This window comes from Lepidochelys kempii, chromosome 3, assembly GCF_965140265.1.
Source record: "Lepidochelys kempii isolate rLepKem1 chromosome 3, rLepKem1.hap2, whole genome shotgun sequence".
In the NCBI taxonomy this organism is placed as follows: domain Eukaryota; kingdom Metazoa; phylum Chordata; order Testudines; family Cheloniidae; genus Lepidochelys; species Lepidochelys kempii.
The window spans coordinates 80341225-80361209 of NC_133258.1; the positions used below are offsets into that span (position 1 = coordinate 80341225).

The 19985-nt window shown below is 45.1% G+C and overlaps 1 protein-coding gene across 7 annotated transcripts in view; it reads right to left on the bottom strand.

The window, feature by feature from the left end:
* Nucleotides 1–8194, bottom strand: part of POPDC1 (popeye domain cAMP effector 1) — a 60535-nt gene extending 52341 nt beyond the window's left edge. For 5 of the 7 annotated variants that reach the window (XM_073336894.1, XM_073336895.1, XM_073336893.1 and 2 more), the window contains exon 1: nucleotides 4371–4796. The gene's annotated coding sequence lies outside the window, so the exon portion shown is untranslated. Of the gene's footprint in view, nucleotides 1–4370; nucleotides 4881–8071 lie in introns of those variants that run through there. The other 2 variants (XM_073336892.1, XM_073336900.1) reach the window with 2 other exon arrangements.
* Nucleotides 8195–19985: the final 11791 nt, after the last annotated feature.

The window sequence follows — 19985 nt, forward strand, 5'->3', positions numbered from 1 at the left end:
AAAGAACTGTCCCCAGGCTGGAAGGGCACCTGGCCTGTGAAGAAGATTATTAGAATCACATTTAGGGTGAGAACTTACATGTAACCGGTTTCTTTACTGACACTAGCTTAGTTTGCATGCTCTGTTTTATTTTCTTATTAATCTGCCTTGTTCTGTCTGTTACCTCCTTAACTACTTAAAATACACCTGTTACAGTTAATACATTTATTTCTGGTTTAGAATATAACCCAGTTCATGTGATTTCTATGGCAAGAAGTTGTGCACACCATCTTCCACATTGAGGGAAGAGGCAAATTTCATATAATTTGGGGTTTGTACTCCAAGGGGGGGTGGACATCTGGGTGCTGTGTCAAGCCCCTTAAACTGAGCCTTCTCAGAGCGGCTCTCTGTGCGGCTGGGTGTGGCCCTGTCTGTGTGCTTGGCTGGAAAAAGCTGAGGAGCCTAGCCCAGCAAGACCAGGTAAAAGGGGGCCCAGGCTGGCAGAACAGTCTGCCTTTGTGGTGTCCCATCACACCAGGTGACAGCGCGAAGGGGGGGGGGGGGGTTTTCAACCTGTCACACCACCAAACCACACTCATACATTCCTTACATCCCAGGTCTAGCCAGGTGCACATGTGGTGAGTGGGACCCCTTCACAGGTGCCTAAATATGGATTTAGGAACCTAACTTCTGGCTTAGTTTTCCTTTTAAAATCTTGCTGTCTAATCCTCTAAAGTTCAAGTTGACTTATTACTGACACACAGATATAGGAGTGCTACTGACAGATAGCAGAAGGCTGTTTCTGATAAACAGACTTCTAAGTGCCTGCAGAAATAGATTTACTCTATCTACAAAGTGACAGATTGTGCCACTGGGTCTTAAACAAGGCTGCCCACTAATTTCAGATGGAGATACTACTTAAACTAGAGGATGTCTCTGAAGTGCCACAAGTCCTCCTTTTCTTTTTACTTAAACTAGGTATGCAATCTGGGTATTTATCCATAGATAGTTACAGGAAATAAATTGTTAGACATAATTCTGAAACTTGTATCTTTTCCTCTGGTCCTAGCTCAGATCTTTCAGTCCTAACCTGTTTATAGCCACAAACATGAAAAATTCTATTCAAAGGATACATATCTAGTTTTCACTTTCGGACCTTTGGTATTTCAAAATACCAAAAGTTCATAGTAAGTGGGAAGTTAAGGAGTAGAAGATCAAGCTTCTAGTGCTTTCAATTCAGCTTACTTATAAGCAGGGATCCTAGAAATCCATTTGCCATGGAAAAAACGCTGAATTTGCCCCCCCTCCCCATTTTTTTTTTTTTTTGGTTAAAAACAGAGATGGGACTCGGGCTGTCAGCCCAGGGAGGTAGGGCTCCAGCTGTCAGATTTCATTTTAAATTGCAGAAAAATGTGGATTTATGTTTATAAGAGAATTTTGTTTTTTTCAATCACAGAAAACTAGGATTCCCGCTTATAAGAAAGATTACTACAATAGTGTAATTTGAACTATAACATAGTGTGTTAACAAACTGTAATAAAGATATATTCTTTACAAAAACGCCTCTAAAACTGATGTTTAAATAGAAGTCATAAAATTTCATCTTCAGAAACTATTGTGTATTTAGAAAAAATGGATGGAACGTTGTCAACTTAAATCTGACACAACATTTAAATTTTGTAAAATGATGCTTTTTAAAAAACTTAATAAAATGTTTGATACATTTTTAAAATTCAAAATTAAAACAATTGCTTTTAAACACACACTCTCTCCCAGTTTACGGCACTCAGAATCTGAGACTGAAAACTCAATTTGTTTATAATTAAACCAATTTCATTGTTTTTCCACTATCGGAGCTAAGAGAAAAGCAAGTAGTAAATAAACAAACAGTGAAAATAAATTGGATGTTTATGCTTAAATTGACAATGTCTCACTAAATCTACTACAAGATGCTATAATCAACAAGAAAACCTGTTTAAGTGTTGTCTGGAAAGTGGTCAGAATATTAATACCAATATTAAACCGACAAGAGTGAAGATACTTTGAATTAAATGTGTGTTAAAAGGGATGGATTTGTAAAGATATTTAGGCGGCTAGAGATGCAGATAATGAGATTTTCAGAAATGCCCAGGGGCTAGATCCACAAGGGGGATTTAGGCATTGCAATGCAGGGTATATGACTTTTAGGCGCCCTGCCACTTAGTGGACTTTCTAGCTGTGCGTTAGGTGCCTAGGCTCCCTATGCAACGTCTGGGGAAAGTTAGGTGCCTAAGAACAGGATCCACAAAAGCCAGCACACCGAGCAGGAGCTGCTTTAAACTACTTGTTGGAAATGCCACGAGGGGTATGGCCTCCCCCTGTTCCTCTAATGGACATAGGTGCCTAAATCTAGGCTGGATGGAGGCACCCCCTTCTGCTCAGGATTCACACCCATGAACTGTCCCCTGGAGCGAGATGCCTAAGCTCCTTCTCGGCAGAAGATGTGCTCTGCCGCCGCCGCCACCCTTATATGCAATAACTCAGGAGTTCGTGCATTTACCCAGGCTATGGGAGACCCAGGTCCAAATCCCACCTCTGCCTTATTTGAAGCAGGGATTTAAACCCAGGTCTCCCGCTCCCCAGGTGAGTGCCCTGCCCTACCACTGGGCTACCGGATATAAGGGTGGCAGTTTTGTGCAAGACCTGATCCAATAGCACGCTTACCAGACAGGCTGGGAACGCCAAGCCTGAGGATTCTGTTGGGGTTTAGGGTACAAATCAGGCTCTGGGCATCAGGGATTAGATGGCTTTGAATATGCCCACTGACAGAAATTTAGGTGGCTAGGGAATGTTATGTACCTAGGGACTTCAGGAGCCTGCCTTCAGGGTTAGACGGCAGCTGAGTGGGGATTTTGTGGATCTAAATTTTGGATTTAGGCACATGAAGTGGAAGTAAGATCCTCAAAGGGCTCTAGGTGGCTAGCCCCTGGCTCCTAACTGCTACTGAAATCAATCTTATCTGAGTCTTTAGGTACCTAAATACCTTTTAAAAATCTGGTCCTGCATTACCAGTTCTGCAACTGTATCCATACAGATGGCTCCCCATGGATCTAATTGCAGGATTGGGCCTCAGGATTTTTTTTTTTTTTTAAATCTAGCTCTAAAACTTTTCTTCAATCTACTTTCCTATGGTTCTGCAGCAAAAAGAGCTCGCAATAGAGCCTTGCCTGTAACTATTAATTTTGAGAGCTGAAAACAGACCACTAGTGCTATTCTAATTAGGTGTGTTGTAGTTTAGTTTAATTTTCTTTTACTCCTGAAATAGGATTGAAGGGAGAAACAGAGGAATGTGAAGAAAACATGTATTTGGACATGCTATGCAAGTGAAGCCCTGCACCCCTTTAGATTAAAATGTCTCTATACTGAAATATTTGTTAGCCTTGGGCTGTGTAAATGTTCTTGATACAAATTAACAGTATGTTCATTCTGTGTATTAAGAAAATGCATCAATGTTAAGTGAAATTCTTCATATTGCTCACACTATCAACAGTCATAATGGCAAAGATGCGTGCTGGGAATGGTGTTAACTGCAGATACAAATTTGTGTTATGGTTACATAACACACAGACACATGGAAAAGATCTGTTAAGGGAAACATCTATAACTGTCACTTTGTAATCCTCAACCTCTCTCAAAATAACAGAAGTTTAATTTTAATTCACAATATGGAAAAACTATAAATACGTGTCTTAAATCAGAGCCAATAAAATTAAGATATTGAACATTTGCATTTATAATAATAAAATAATGTTCTTTCTAAAGCACCCGTCCGATCAAGTCACTCAGGGTGCTGCTCAACCATTGGGCACATGCACACTCTCCCTCCCAAAAAACCCATTAAGATTAGGATTTCCTAAAAGGAAAAAACAGGTAGGGAGAAATGATGCTGTCTTTACCACCTATTCAAACCTATACATTTAGGGGGGAAAGTTTAACAGTGTTTAAAAGTGGGAAGGGATGAAGGGACTCATTTCAAGGATGAGTGTGTTCCACAATCTTAGGACCACTACAGCAAGGGCAGGACTGCTTGCTATGGTGGAATCCCTAAAAGAGGAGTGGTGTCCAAACATACTAAATATTATCAGATAACGTTTAGCATACGAAGTTTTAATGCAAAGCATATTTTACAAGAGTGGCAACCCCCTAAAACATGGAAATACTGATGCGACCTTAAAAAATGTGCTAATACTACACAAATGCCTTGAATACGTCTATTTGAACCAATCCTACACCAAAGGAATTTAAACAAGCTTCTATTGGGAAAAGAAAACGTGTTCTGAAGAAGCTCAAGTCACTCAACTATCATCAAATATTGCCTAAATCCTGCAACCTCATGTGCGGTGTATACTCACTGTAAGGGAGGTTCCATTTGAATACTGCTGTCTTGCTTGCCTCTCTTGGCTTTCAGTACAATTTGTTTTAAAGCCATTTCAGTAAGAGCTGACCTACCAGGGGGCGGGAGGCTCATGGGGGTTATCGGGCGGAGGCCGCCAGTGTCCGGGCAGGGGCCGCAGGGCCGGGCGGGGGCTGCACCCGGCGGGGGCTGGCCCGGGCGCGTCTCCCCGGGGAAGCTTCGCCCGGTCCCTCCGGGCAAGCGGCGCCTCCAGCTCCGATTTCAGCCGCTGCCCGGAGACCCCCAAAGAGCAGCTGCCCCCGCAAGGGGTGCGTCTGCCCCGCTCCCTTACCTCGCCCTGCGCGGGCTCCCCGGGGCGCTGTCGCTGGGACTCGGCGGCTGCTCCCCGCACCAGCTGCCACCCGCGGCCGCTTGGACTAAAATAGGCAGGAAGCCGCCAGGGGCAGGCAGCGAGCGGCCGCAGCGCGCAGGCGCTTCCCACGGACACGAGCCGCTGCCCGGCGGCCGAGACACTGAACAGCTGCTGCAGCCGGGAGCGGGGTAAAACGGGCCGAGGGGGCCCGCCAGGGGGCGGTGCCGCGAAGGGGCAGAGAACGGTCTCGGCTCAGCCCCCGGCCAAGGCAGGGCAAGTACCCGCGCTGCCTGCCCTGGGAGTGAGGGGGCCTGCTGTGCTGCGCCTCCCCCCTGCTGAGTCTCCCCAAGGGGCCCCAGATACTGACTCCATAGCCCAAGGCTCACGGCCCCCTGGGATTAGGGCAACAGCGCTTCTAGCTCCAGACCGAACGCACCCCCAGGGCAGCACCTGCTGGCTCGAGGGGGCTGGCTCACTACAAAAGCAATTTTCCCTCTCTTGGTATTGACACCTCATCAGTTATTGGGAGTGGACCACCTCCAGCCTGAGTGAATTGGCCTGGTCACCGCTGGTTCTCCACTTGTGAGGTAACTCCCTTCTCTTCACCGGTCAGTATAATAGTGCCTGCATCTGTAATTTTCACTCCATGCAGCTGGAGAAGTGGGGTTTTCACGCACGAAAGCACATGCCCAAATAAATCTGTTAGTCTTTAAGGTGCCACCGAATTCCTCATTGTATACAATAAAAACAGAGTTTACAGTTTGGTTTAATGGCTTTCAGCACCACCACTGTATAAATTCTTCGAACCACTGCCCCGAGACCTCCCCTGCCCCCCACCCCCTACCGAGCTGTGTAGAATTGGGCTTGGCTGGATTCCATAATCCTTTTTTATGACTTCCATGGAATAACAACCATATTCATTTTCAAGCAGTTTTTTGCCTAATATTTATTGATTTTAAATGTTTACAGTTGTGAGAGCTTGGTGGGGGGGTCAAACAATGCGAGGAGGGATCAACTAGTAATTGTTTAATAATAGGAGATGGTTGAGAGGCAAAAAGCTAAAGCTTTATAAAGCATCAAAACACAAAAAGGTCAACATCACATGTCAAAATACACAAAGTAAATAGTAAATCAAATTCTAAATAAGTTCTCAAGCTGCATTTTTCTCATTTTGCCTCAATTCACTCAGGCTATCTTGTAAATTGCAAGTATTAAATGTTTGTGAAAAAACAGAAAAAAATGTTTGTGGGTGTGCAGTGAAATTAGAGAGACAAAGTGGGCGAGGTCATATCTTTTATTGGACCAACTTCTCTTCGGGAGAAAGCTTGCCTCTCTCCTCAAGAGAAGTTGGTCCAGTAAAAGACATGACCTCACCCCTCCTGTCTCTCTAATATCCTGGGACCAACTGGGCAAAACAACACTGCATACAGTAAAATTGACATTTATCAACATTTGTCAATAAAAGTCTATCCTTCCAAATCTATATATCTAACAATCTCTTTTAGCTATACTGTATAGACAACAGTCTCCCCAGCTAACTAGAGAGCATTCTCTAAAACTGGCCTTGTCTAGTCTAGAAGAGTGCACCAGTTTAATTACATGAATTTAAAACCAAACTAGTTAAACCAAGGTGAAGCCTTAATATAGGCGCATTTAAATTGGTTTAACCCTTGTTTATGTTTATTAAAAAAAATATTGCAAGTGCAAGCTAAACTGCTATAGGCAAAGGACTAAAGCAGTGTAAGTGTGCCTATCTCATGGGGTTGTGCCAGTTTAGCCAGATTAATTTAGTTGAATTGGTGCACTTTTAGGCCCATCTGTACTGAAGAGTCTGTACAGCTGCCTAGTGTTATCTCTCTCACATATCTCTTTAGCTATAAAAGTCTGTGTAGCTCTCTAGCAAATAGTTTCTTCAATTCTCTAGCTCAGGGGTGGACAAACTACGGCCTGTGGGCTGGATCCAGCTCATTAGGGCTTTGGATACGGCCCGTGAGGCCACTCCCGGAAGCGGCTGGCTCCACGTCCCTGTGGCCCCTGGGGGAGGGGTAAAGGGCTTCATGCACTACCCTCACCTGCAGGCACTGCCCCCCACAGCTCCCATTGGCTGGGAACGGGGAACCAAGGCCAATGGGAGCTTCGGGGGAGGTACCCACAGGCAAGGGCAGTGCACGGAGCCCTCTGCCCCCGCCCTCCTCTAGGGGCCGCAGGGACATGGTGCTGGCCACTTCCAGGAGCAGCGCAGGGCCAGGGCAGACAGGGAGCCTATCTTAGCCCTTCTGTGCGCCACTGCCACCCCAGAACCGCTCCAGGTGAGCAGCACTGGGCTGGAGTCCACACCCTGACCCCCTCCTGCACCCCAAACCCCTGCACCTCAACTTCCTGCCCTGAGTCCCCTCCTGCACCCCAACCCCCTGCCCTGAGCCCCCTCATGCACCCTCCCCCTCACTGCACTTTTCCTCCCGCACCCCAAACCCCTACCCCAGTCCTACATTCATGGCCCTGCATGTGATTTCCCCACCCAGATGTGGCCCTTGGTTTGCCCACCCCTGCTCTAACTGATAGGCCATTAGTTGTAGAGACTATGGCAGAAAATGTGGCCTCATTAGTTAAAACAAAATGATTTGGCTCTGTTCTTACCTTTACTGACCTGCTGTGTGACCTTTGGCAAAGTCACATAAAGTCTTTGTTTCCTCATACGTATAGGAATAATAGTATGTGTGTATATTAACAGTAGTTCCTAGAAGTCCCAACTGAGATCTGTGTCCCATTGTTCTAGGCACTGTGCAAACAGACACTGCTCCAAACAACAAAAAAACCACACACTTATGTAACTTTAGCACCCTCGTGGCCAAGATGGAGTCTGCTCTGTAGGCACCTCTGGCCAAGAGAAGGCGCACTCAGGAATGCAGCAGGGAAAGTCCTTTCCATCCTAGGGACACTTGTTCCCCTCCAGAGCGCACATGCATGCACAAAAAGTACAATGAATATAGGAAAGGAAAATATTAACAGAGGGATGAAAGGAGAAAAACAGGGGGAAACATAAGGGAGCAATAAAACAGTGTTGCATTCAATTCAAGGCCCCACAGGCCCAGTGGTAGCACAGTCTGAAAGAGCAGACATGGCGCAATGTGTCTGCACACAGTTCAGGAGTCCTGGATAAAGTTCCAGCCACTGGTGAGTCTTAGATGCTCCAGGTCATCTTGAGTGCCAAACTTTCCCCAACAAACCCCTCCAGTGCCCTCTTCTGCCGCTCTCTGCAAAGCTACACAGAGCGACCACCTCCCCACTTAACTAGCTAACAGCCTCCCTCCTTATTCCCGATGCAAAGTCACAAGCCCAGTACTCACGGCCCCATACAGCTCTGGGCAGCAGTGATACTGGGTCCAGCTCCAGTTTGTCCTGCTCCTGTCCTGGGGTGTCCCCGATCAGCTGCTCTGTCCCTCCCAGGCTTCAGGCAGGTTCTTGGCTGCTTCCTCTGTGAGGGCTGGCTTGCTGCAGTTGCTCTCCGCCCCCCCTTTCCAACAATAGCACTAACTCCTTCTGGAACAAATCAGCACTCTCCCCCCCACCTGGGAAAAATACTTAAAGGCACCATGCTCTGTAAACCCCAAAGGGCTTACGCTTACAGTTGAAATAGACAAGACAGACAATGAGCGGAGGGTGGAAACAAAGGCAAGGAGAAATGAAGTCTCTTGAAAAGGTCACAGAGCAAGTTAGTGGCAGAGTTGGAGACAGAACCAAGATCTCTTGACTCGCAGACTAGTGCGCCTACTTACAGAGTGTTGAGGAGCATATTCATGTGTATAAAACAAAGTAATTTCCCCTAAATTTATTTAGAACTTAAATTATATTGCTATTCTATAAGAGGCTATAATGGAGCCAATACTGCAGTTATTTTTGGGCAAAATTCCCATAAAAGTGAATGGGCAATTTGCAAGTGAAGTTGCTCTAACACTGGACCCTAAATGTTTTATACAGGCACGCAATAATGTATAACAGCAGCAACATTTGTAAATGTAGCCAGGGTTTTTTCCAGTTTTAAGAAAGAATGGTCAGGACAAGATAGGAAGGGAGCAGTCATTGCATGGTGTTGTTATGTGTCATATATCCAGAAAACATCTATCTACTATTTGGATTTATCAAAAAAACACCCTGTATGTATTATTTATTATTAGAAGGAAATTTGTCTGGGAAGAGATTGCATGGGGGTGAAAAATAATTTGTCCAACCCCTAAAAGGTTGCAGTACTAGGCTAATTATAAAAGCATGCACTGAGATACAATTTGATCTTTCCTCAAAAAGTGAAATAGAGAAATTACAATGTATGTGGTTTGGCAACATATCAAAAAGTGGCTACTAGAAGTCTGAAGGAATGGCATCTTCTGTGCACTAGAAAAGGACCACTTGTGTTTCTGTAAGCATGTTCTGAATGGGAGATATAAAACACTGTGTAATAGATTCAGGATCCTGCTGTTTTCCAAATCATTTTCCAAATGATTGATGCAAAGTAAGGGTCAGGGGCTGAATTTTAGTCTCAAAGAAACTTAACAGGTCCACTAGCTGTGATAATAGTATGATAGTACAGTGGTTCTCAACAAGGGGTCTGGGGTCCCTAGGGGACCACAAGCAGGTTTCAGGGGGTCCGCCAAGCAGGGCCAGAATTAGACTTGCTGGGGCCCAGGTCAGAAAGCCAAAGCCTCACTGTCTGGGGCTGAAGGCAGAGGCCAAGCCTGGAGCCCTGAGCCCCACCACCAGAGCTAAAGCTGAAGCCTGAGGAATGTAGCTTTGTGGGGCCCCCTGTGGCATGGGGCCCTAGGCAACTGCTCTGCTTGCTATCCCCTAATGCTGGCTCTGGCTCTTGTATGCAGAAAAGCAGTTGTTGTGGCACTGGTGGGCCGTGGAGTTTTTATTGCATGTTGGGGAGGAGTGGGGGGTTCACAAAGAAAAAGGTTGAGAACCCCTGTGATAGTAGACAGACAGATAAATATGTAATCTGAAGGGCTCAGAGAGTCATGGGGCTATGAGGGCAGGGAAAGGCTGTTTGGTATTAGAGCTTGTCATAAATATAAAGGGAAGGGTAAACCCCTTTAAAATCCCTCCTGGCCAGAGGAAAAATCCTCTCACCTGTAAAGGGTTAAGAAGCTAAAGGTAACCTCGCTGGCACCTGACCAAAATGACCAATGAGGAGACAAGATACTTTCAAAAGCTGGGAGGAGAGAGAGAAACAAAGGGTCTGTGGCTGTCTGTATGCTGCTTTTGCCAGGGACAGAACAGGAATGGAGTCTTGGAACTTTTAGTAAGTAATCTAGCTAGGTATATGTTAGATTATGATTTCTTTAAATGGCTGAGAAAAGAACTGTGCTGAATAGAATGACTATTCCTTTCTGTGTGTCTTTTTTGTAACTTAAGGTTTTGCCTAGAGGGATTCTCTATGTTTTGAATCTAATTACCCTGTAAGGTATCTACCATCCTGATTTTACAGAGGTGATTCCTTTACTTCTATTAAAAGTCTTCTTGTAAGAAAACTGAATGCTTTTTCATTGTTCTAAGATCCAAGGGTTTGGATCTGTGGTCACCTATGCAAATTGGTGAGGATTTTTACCAAACCTTCCCCAGGAAGTGGGGTGCAAGGGTTGGGAGAATTTTGGGGGGAAAGATGTGTCCAAACTACGTTTCCCAGTAAACCCAGTTAAAGTTTGGTGGTGGCAGTGGAAATTCCAAGGGCAAAGGGTAAAATTAATTTGTACCTTGGGGAAGTTTTAACCTAAGCTGGTAAAAGTAAGCTTAGGAGGTTTTCATGCAGGTCCCCACATCTGTACCCTAGAGTTCAGAGTTGGGGAGGAACCTTGACAGAGCTATGCAAACTAATCACAACAGACAATTTATTTGATTAACTAAGCCCCTTTTCCTGTTCATGAATTATCTGTGAACCATCTGATTTTTACAGATTTGTCCAGTATTTGAAATTGTTCAAGGAACGATCTATCTGAACATTTTCCAGCCTATGGATTGCTTACAAATGAATTTCTGAAACCGTTGCTTCAAGTTTTTGCTCTTTGTTCTTAACAATCGGTCACCTAAATCACATGGTTGCAAGGCTAGCTCAAGAAAAAAAAAGTTACCTTTTTCCGTAACTGGTGTTCTTTGAGATGTGCTGCTCATGTCCATTCCATGACCCACCCTCCTTCCCCACTGTCAGAGTTCCCAGCAAGAAGGAACTGAGGGTGGGGGGAGGTGGCGGCGCCCCTTATACCGCTCCAGAGGGCACCAGGTACTGCTAAGGGCAAACCTTCTGGAACCAGTGCATGTGGTGAGCACATACACTAAAATGGAATGGACATGTGCTCACCACATGCACTGGTTCCAGAAGGTTTGCCCTTAGCAGTACCTGGTGCCCTCTGGAGCGGTATAAGGGGCGCCGCCACCTCCCCCCACCCTCAGTTCCTTCTTGCTGGGAACTCTGACAGTGGGGAAGGAGGGTGGGTCATGGAATGGACATGAGCAGCACATCTCAAAGAACACCAGTTACGAAAAAAGGTAACCGTTTTCTTCTTAGAGTGCTTGCTCATGTCCATTCCATATCAGGTGATTCCCAAGCAGTGTCAATGGAGGCAGGCAGGAGTTCATGGACGTGTAGATTGCAACACAGCTCTGCTGAACCCAGCGTCATCTCTGGCCTGCTGAGTGATGTCATAATGCACCGTGAACGTGTGGTGAGAGGACCACATCGTGGCTCTGCAGATCTCCTGGATAGGGATGTGTGCCAGGAATGCTGCTGAGGACTAGTTGAGTGGGCTCTGACAATCATCGGCGGCGGCACCCCTGTCAGATCATAACAGGTCTATATGCAAGAGGTGATCCAGTTGGAAATCCTCTGTGAGGACAGCAGAAAGCCATTCATCCTATCCACTGTGGTGATGAAGAGCTGAGTTGATTTACAGAAAGGCTTGGTATGCTCTAGGTAAAAAGCCAAGGCCCTTCAGACGTCCAGTGCATGAAGATGCCTCTCTTCACTTGTCTTGTGCGGTTTGGGACAGAGCACAGGGAAGAAGATGTCTTTGTTCAGAAGGACCGTAGATACCACCTTCAGCAGGAAGGCCCGTACAGCTACAGCTGAATCCTCGACGACCATTAGTGGTCCAGCAGGCTACTTGCCTGGATCGTCCTGGACCTGTGAGGTCTTTCCCCCGGAAGCCTCGAGCACTGGAGGGGTCTGGGATGTTGAGGCCTCTGGCCTGTCTGAGGCTCCCGACACTGAACGGGCAGCCTGGGAAGGTTGGGTGAACCCCCAAGGGCTCCATGGGTTACATGGCGCCAGCCACTGTGCCTGGGGCAATGGGACAGGTTTTGGTGCTGATGAGGACTATGCTGACATCTACATCGGAGCTGTCCTGCAGTCAGGGAACTGTGCCAGAGCTATCATCTGATTGGTCGCCACCAGGTGACCAGGATTGGGCGGAGCAGCGGCCAGTTGCTGTGTCTGGAGCTAGACCTGTCCAAGCGAGATGAACATTTTGGTCTGGGCCTTGGAGAACAACGGCATTCATCGAATTGGCGTTAGAAACCTGGTGATCTACGCCTTACGCTACCGGACCAGTACCGAGATGTCGAGCAGGACTGGGAGCTATTACGAGCCAGTTGCCAGGAGGATATTCCCGAATATGGCGATCCCCGTCTTGGAAACCAATGATGGCAGGCTGGTTACCGGTGGCTTCAGTCCTCTAATTGGTCCCAGGATCATACTGAGCTCTTGGCCACGTGAGGGGTCTGTCTCGGTGCTCTTGCCAAGGGGTGCGTACCCCGGTGGGTCTACGCCCGGCTACTGACTAGGTACGCCTTGAATCCCGCTGTTGGTGCGCAAGGTCTGGGGACCAAAAAGGGCTCCGCTGGGCCTGTCTCTCTGCTCTGAAGTATGATGGCTTCAGGTGGGCGAGCAGTAGCAGGACATCCCTTGCGATGGGGAATGGCGCCATTGAGGCGGGGACGTATGCAGAGGTCCCAAGTTGGGTTTACCCCATGACCTGGGTATCACTGGTGCAGGTGGCACTGGGAGCATCAGGATCTCCGGAACTGCCTGCAGGGCTTCAGTGTCAATGGCACCTGAAGCTGATGGAGGCCTGTGTCGATGTCTGGGGACTCAGGCAAGGCATGAGATGGGCTGCACCTCTCACCTTGAGCTTAGGCCCGACCTCCTGGAGAGGGCATTGAGCAGTCCAGTGCGGGTCTTGGCTCGCCCCCAGCCCTCTCCTTTCCTTTGCAGGAAGTAGGAGATCGTCCCCTCACAGTCCTCTTCAGCTCCTTGGCCAGAGCCATGAAGGGGGAAAATGGTGCCAGCCTCTGGACGGCACCGGTGGGGCACTCCGCACCGATGCTGCGGTGGTTGGTGCTGAGACGGATCTTTGCTCTGGTGCGGGAGTGTCTGCCAACTCTATCAGGAGCGCTCTAAGGCATTTGTCATGCTTTTTAGTTCTGGGTTTGAAGGACTTGCAAATGACACCTGTCACTTATAAGCCCTTCACCCAAGCACCTAAGACAGCTACTATGGGGATTGTGGATGGACAGGGGCTGCTTGAAGCCTGGGGACCAGGGCATGCCCCATCCCCAGGCTGAGTCCCGTTCGGGACTAATAAAGGCTTTAAGAACTACTACTAAGGGTAACTAATTCACTTACTAAGTTTATACAACTAAATTATAGGTTCTGCAAAGCTTGCAAGAACGGAGAACAATTAACACTAGCCAAAGCAGCAAACGTTCCAGCACCGTCACTGGCGGCAAGAAAGAACGGAGGGTGAGGGGAGCGGGTGGCGCTTCTTATACCATGCCATGTGGGTGCCACTCCAGAGGGCACCAGAGCCGGTCCCCTAAGGGAAAAACTTCTAGGAAACACACCTAATATAGAATGGACATGAGCAAGCACTCAAAGGAGAACTAAAACTCTCTATCAAAAACTATTGAAGCCAACAAGGCCGGGAGTCAGTGTGCAGCCTTCACTACCCATTGCCATACTAGCTTGGCAGTAAGGGTGGGGAAACAGTAGTGACTCTGTCCAGAGTTTGTGTGCACATTTCTGGAGAGAGTTAGGGAATATTGGATAAAGGTTTTCAAGAGGGGAACTTTTGATGTGTTCCAATTAGGGCTAAGAAGCCAGGGGAAACATCCCAGTTGCCAGAGACTCAAATTATTACCACCATATTGCTTCGAGTAGGCATGAAGTAGCTCTTACTGCATGCTGCGCAACACTGCGACATGAGCACTAAAATAACACATTAGCATTTCAACTTGTTCCTGGTTGAGGGAGGTCACATTTCTGAAGGGTCATTCAGGGGCACTGGAACAATTTGTATGGGGGAGGGTGCTGAGAGCCACTGAACCAAACTGTAAACCCTGCATATGGTGGAAACCACTTCAAGACAGGGGGTGTGGCCGCACCCCTCGCTCCTGCTCCTCTGGGGTCATTGCAGCTGCAGATTTGGCAGCATTTTTTGAACTAATCAGGATTTTCCTGCTCCCTTGTTGGATGACTCCGAAACCCAAGGAGTTTAAGATGACCACCCAAACATTTTTGGTGCTAATCCTCATTCAAATCTGTATTAATGACCATCCACAATAATTTATCTGTCTGCAAACATTTTTGTGAACAAAAATGAATGTGTAGAGCAAAGCAACTGTGAATACAGTCAGAGTGAATTTATGGGATTCTGTTAGAACAAATGTTCGTGAATATTTTATTACCCTGTTAGGCTTATTTTAATTTTGCATTTCCTTACGTTCCAGTGTTTATTGGGAAGTGTAACTTTAGTTTTGAATTTCCTGGCCTCTAGATATGTGTTTTAAAATTACAATGTTCTGTTAAGGATTTTCTCCCTTACATAATAAAATGCATTTAACTTTAATTCCAATATAACATAGTCCCCCCCCAACCCCCCCAAATATTTAATCTTGGTACAGTTAACCAGAGGTGGTGATTTGCCAGGGGGTGCTTGACCACCACTTCACCCCCCTGACCCATTCCCCCCCCCCACAAGCATGCCCCACCCCTGTTCCTCCACCTCCCCCACAGTGCCTCCTGGGGGGGAGGCAGCTGGCTGGTGGGTGGGCAAGAAGCAATAGGCAGGACTGCCGGTGGGTGCTGAGCACCCATTATTTTTTCCCTGTGGGTGCTCCAGCCCCAGAGCACCCATGGAGTCTGTGCCTATGTGGTTAGTCTTATAGAAAGTAATTCACTTTCTTGGGGTCAGCAACAATGTGCAGATGGTGGATTTTATGTCACAAGCAAGCAGGTTTTATGCCCTTTCTTCCCAGTCTTTTCTCCTATTGTTATTTTTATTATGAAGGGAGAAAAAGAGATGTCAGATGGGAAATGTTTAAAATCTCCAGCAGGGCAAAGAGGTACTAGAAAAGAAAAATGGAAGAAAATGTTGAAAAGACAATTTAAGTGATAACTAGAGGAAGAAGCAGATGATAATGGAGGGGGAAAAAATTAAAAGCTAGAATTTGGAAGGTGATTCTATAAAATCATTTAACGAAAGGACAATAAAAGAAGATCGGAGTTAAGGGTAAAAATATTATGAGATCTGAGGAGTAGTATATGGGGACAAAGCCAGATGAGAAGAAAGATGGTAAAAGGGCATTTTCCAGTCATCCTTTCCTACTCCCTGGAGTCAGGGACAGAGGAGAGAGAAGAGTAATAGAGATGGGAAAAGACAAGAAATACCAGGGAAGGGTAATCACCAGATACATTCTGGGAAGTGAGGGTCAAGAGCAAGCATCTGGCCAACCTGTGACTGTGCACGATCCTCTCCCAGCACACTGGAAAGAATCTATGGAGCCTGGAGACCAAGTGTGAGTATTTCATGTGTTTGTTCAGAGCAAGAGTCCAAAACAAGAGACTTCAAGATACCGTCTGCCTTCAGCATTAACTTGAGCTAAGGGGACCCTAATGTAACTATTCTGTTCCTTGGCTGGATTAACTTCTAATTCTAAAGTCATGTAATGTGTGATCACTTAAAAAGATAAAACAATTGACATTAAGAGTCTGATTTTGCATTCAAAACTCACAGTGCAGGACTATAGAATCAGAAATATTGAGCCCAACGCGGATCTCATGTACGCTCTTTATTTAAACTCACTATAGCAGAATGCATGCCAATATATATTCTGGACTACTTTAATCCTTGCCAGAAGAGTCAGGATAAAGTATTCCTGCAGCAATTTTGAATGATCTTTCAAAATACTAGACAAACGAAGAATCATTTAAAATTTTTCAGCTGTATTCAGTGAAATTTGGGGAAGACCAGTCTAATGAACAATATTTATTATAGCTCTTTGCTCTGTAAAGTAAATCTATTAAACTGAGCCCTTAAAAGTAGGCACTGCAGTGTATACACACACACACACACTTGCAGTATGTCTATTGTTTTTGCACCAAATGCTATTTTCAATAAATGCATAAAGCATTGTGTATACAGTGCTGTTCTGACCTAAAATACCTATTCAGATAACTATGGTGAAGAACAAAGTACACTGGCTAGTAAAATCATAGATCAGTATAATATTTTATATTCCACATCTGACTTCAGGTCCTCAGTATTTACATACTGCTATGTTCTTACCATTTATAACGAATCTCCAAATTGTTTTATATATGCCAAATGGACTTTAATTGTATTGAAAAACTATAACTGAATTGGGACCAGAAAATGGAGATTCAGGAAAAAAAAAAACAAAAAAAAAACAAACCCAAAACAGTAAGGGCTGTATCCTGGTATTTATTTTTAAGCACTGATTTCACTGCGGGAGTTCTGCTTAAAAACATAGGATGAGATTTCTAGAAACTAAAATAAGAGTTATGAAGTTTGATATATATTTTAAAAGATATAAAATGTTTATCAGCTAAATCTCTTAGCAAAATACAAAGTTACATCAAAATTAGATATAGTTACAATAAATAAAAACTAAAGGAACATTAAAGTTGCAGAGTTAAATAAATTCTCAGAAGTTAGGAATTAAAGTTGCCTCTGCAACCTTATTTCAGCCTCCTTCTGCATATGCTATTCCTGAGGGGAATTCTGCACCAAAAACTTAAATTCTCTGCCAAAAAAAAATGAAAAACTTTGCACACTATATTTTAAAATTCTGCATATTTTATTTGTCAAAACACTATATAAATCACTCCCATTTTAATTGTTTTGGTAATTTATTTCAAAATACCTCTCAGCAAGTATTTCTGTAACAATATAGACAACAGAAAAGATTCAGGAAATGTTTTTGGTCAAATAGATTCCTTACTAGACATATTAATACAGAACTTTGAGTAATAATTCATTTAAACTGCAATACCGAACCATATTTCCCTACCCCTCAGAAGCAGTGCAAAGGTTTGAGGGAGTCAGGGGTAATGGAGGAGCTGAGGGAGAGGAAAGTAATTGCTGGGAAGGAGCCTGAAAGTGAACCTGGAGGGTTGTTGGATGTGGGTGGGAGAAGTATGGAACAGTTTTTTTTGTGAGGAGGGGAGGGATTGTTAGGAAGTTGGGGAGCCTCGGCCATGTAGACCCTGACTGACCCCTAGCCTTTCCCAATCAGTCAGGTACATCTCCCCTGTCCCCGTACCTCCTCCCCTATCTCCATGTGTCCCTGCAACCCCACTCCCATTGACCACCTGGTCCAGACTATCCTGCCCACTCGCCCTTCTGGACCCCAGTCTATATGATGCCTAGCACCTACATGTGGCCTGGTCTGTCTGCCCCCTCCCCCTCATATATCCCATGCCTCATCACCTGGCCCTGCAAGCAGGGTGCTGTGAGGAATGAGCCTCTGCTCTCTCCTTCTCGGCTGCTGACTGCAAGGGCTAGTGAGCAGTGAGCTGGCTGCTGTATTGTGGGAGAGAGGTGGAACTGCAGCGCCTGTCCGACAGAATGTATTTTCTGCGGCGGAAAAAAAATCTGCAGGACCCATGAATTCTGTGCATGTGCAGTGGTGGAGAATTCCCCCAGGAATAATATGCATTATGATTAAGGATAATATTTAGTCATGGAGGTCACAGATTCCATGACTTTACTGGACCTTTGTGACTTCTCTGGCTTCAGCTGTCAGCAGCTGCAGTTGGGACCAGAGCCAGGGTTGTGCCTGCCTCCTGTGGCTATATATCCCCCACAACCAGTGGCTGTGGCCTGGGCTGCCCTTGCCTGGGGCTCTGCACCTCCCTCCCACAGCTGGGGGTCAGGGCCCTGATTGAGCTGGCCACAGCTGTGGTCAGCTACACAATCAGCCTCCCCCAGCTGTTTTCACTCCTCTTCCCTACTGTAGCCCTCTCCAGGGCTGCTTTTATCCCCTATTCTGCAGGAGTGGGGGCAGCTGCTCCACTACAAAGTCATACAAACAACATCTTCATTCACCACACCCCTCAGAGCTATTCCCAGAGCACAGTCCATCCTCTACACTATATGAAGCATGCGTGTGTATGTACACACACACAAACAGACATGGTGTGGTACAAAGGTTTTATGAGCAGCAATTGGTAATGGTTGCACAACTCAATAACTTGACAAGTAATGCAAGTTATTCCAAATAAATGTTAATGAAACTTCATACCATCTTATTACATATATGCCATATGTACCATGGAAAAAAAAACTATTTTAAGAATGCTTTAGAGAAATTTAAATATTTTACACTGAGGTTTTCTTTTGTATTCTTCTACCTGTACAATTATGATCCTTATGATTTGTCTATACGTGGCATTTTCAGCCATTGGTAGCCAGTAACTGGTGTTAGCTGCACCACTGCAAGTCCCAACTATAGACAAGGAAAGCCAGGATTTCAGGCAGCAGTAAACTCAACTAATGCAAATTGCAGCTTTTTTTAAGTATACTTGGGGTTTGTATTAGTGCAGTTACACTGGGAGTTGAGCCCCCAATGGCTGAATCTCAATTCAACAAGACTTCCGCTACCAGGAGCCCACATTGTACGGGGAAATTAAAAATAGTTGTGCAAATATCTAAAAGTTATTAAAAATAGTTTTTTGTGTATAAGTCTCATGACTTTGAAGTTAGGTATTTGAAGATCTTCCAGGGCTAGAACTGAGTGCCAGCACTGAGAGGAGCAAACATTATTCATTCTCTCTATTATTTTATCACAACTTCTTATGGTGTTTATATGGCCCCTATCATTAGCTTCTGAGCATCTCACAATCTTTAACATACTGACTCACAAAACCACTGTGAGGTAAGGAAGTGCTATCATTCCCATTTCACAGATGAGGAATTTAGGCTGAGTGACTTATTCAAGGTCATACAAAGTCAATGATGGAACAGGGATTTAAAATAGATCTCCCAGAACCCTGGGTAGCGCTTTAACTACTGGAACATCTTCCTCAAGCTCTTGGAAGCTTCTTGCCTTCCCCATGGGTGATGTTTGTATGCTGCCTTTGTAGGTAAATCTGCCAGCAGTTTTTTGACCTTAAGCACAATCCTGTAAATCCTTACTCACACAATTAGTCCCACTGAAGTCACAGCTGCTGCTTAAGCCTTCCAGAGCAGCCGGGTAGGTCACATGCCTCACTTGTACTGATTTTCTCCTACACATTTGTATTTATGAAGCTCCACCTACACTCTTTGATTCACCAGGATGATGTGGATTTATTTACATGTTAAGTTACCAGGCTAAATTGCTAATTTGCATGTTAAGTTTCATTAATTCCTTTGATTCACATTGGGACGTGGGTATGCATAGAACAGAGGTGAAGACTTTGAAAGTTAAAATAACAAAGTGGGTTATGTATAGCACTTTTGTGTGGGATTACTAACACCACAAAATTCAAACATCAGTGTTTACAAGGTCAGGTTCTGTGAATGGTGTACTATAACAATCTGTCCGAAACATGCAAGGCCCATTACAGCTTTTACTGCATCTACACTAGACAGAAAATTAAGCAGAAACTGCAGACACACACAAAACTCTACAAAAAGAAACAAGTTAGTATGAATTATGCAGATGAAAAATTGATGTACTCCCTCTGGAATCATGAACCCATTATGGTACTTTTATATTTTTCATGCATATAATCAAAATAAACACTTTCAAAAGGTAGGCTAAGGAATTGGTTTGACAGTGTGTCTATTCAGCTACCTCAGAGTATTTCAGAAATACTCCCACTTTAATATAAATTCAACTATTACAGCAGTATAAAGAAAGTAGAGTAATTTAACCTATTTTTACACCCCTGAGTTCAGTGCAGTTTTTTTTTTCCTTCATGTTATGTAC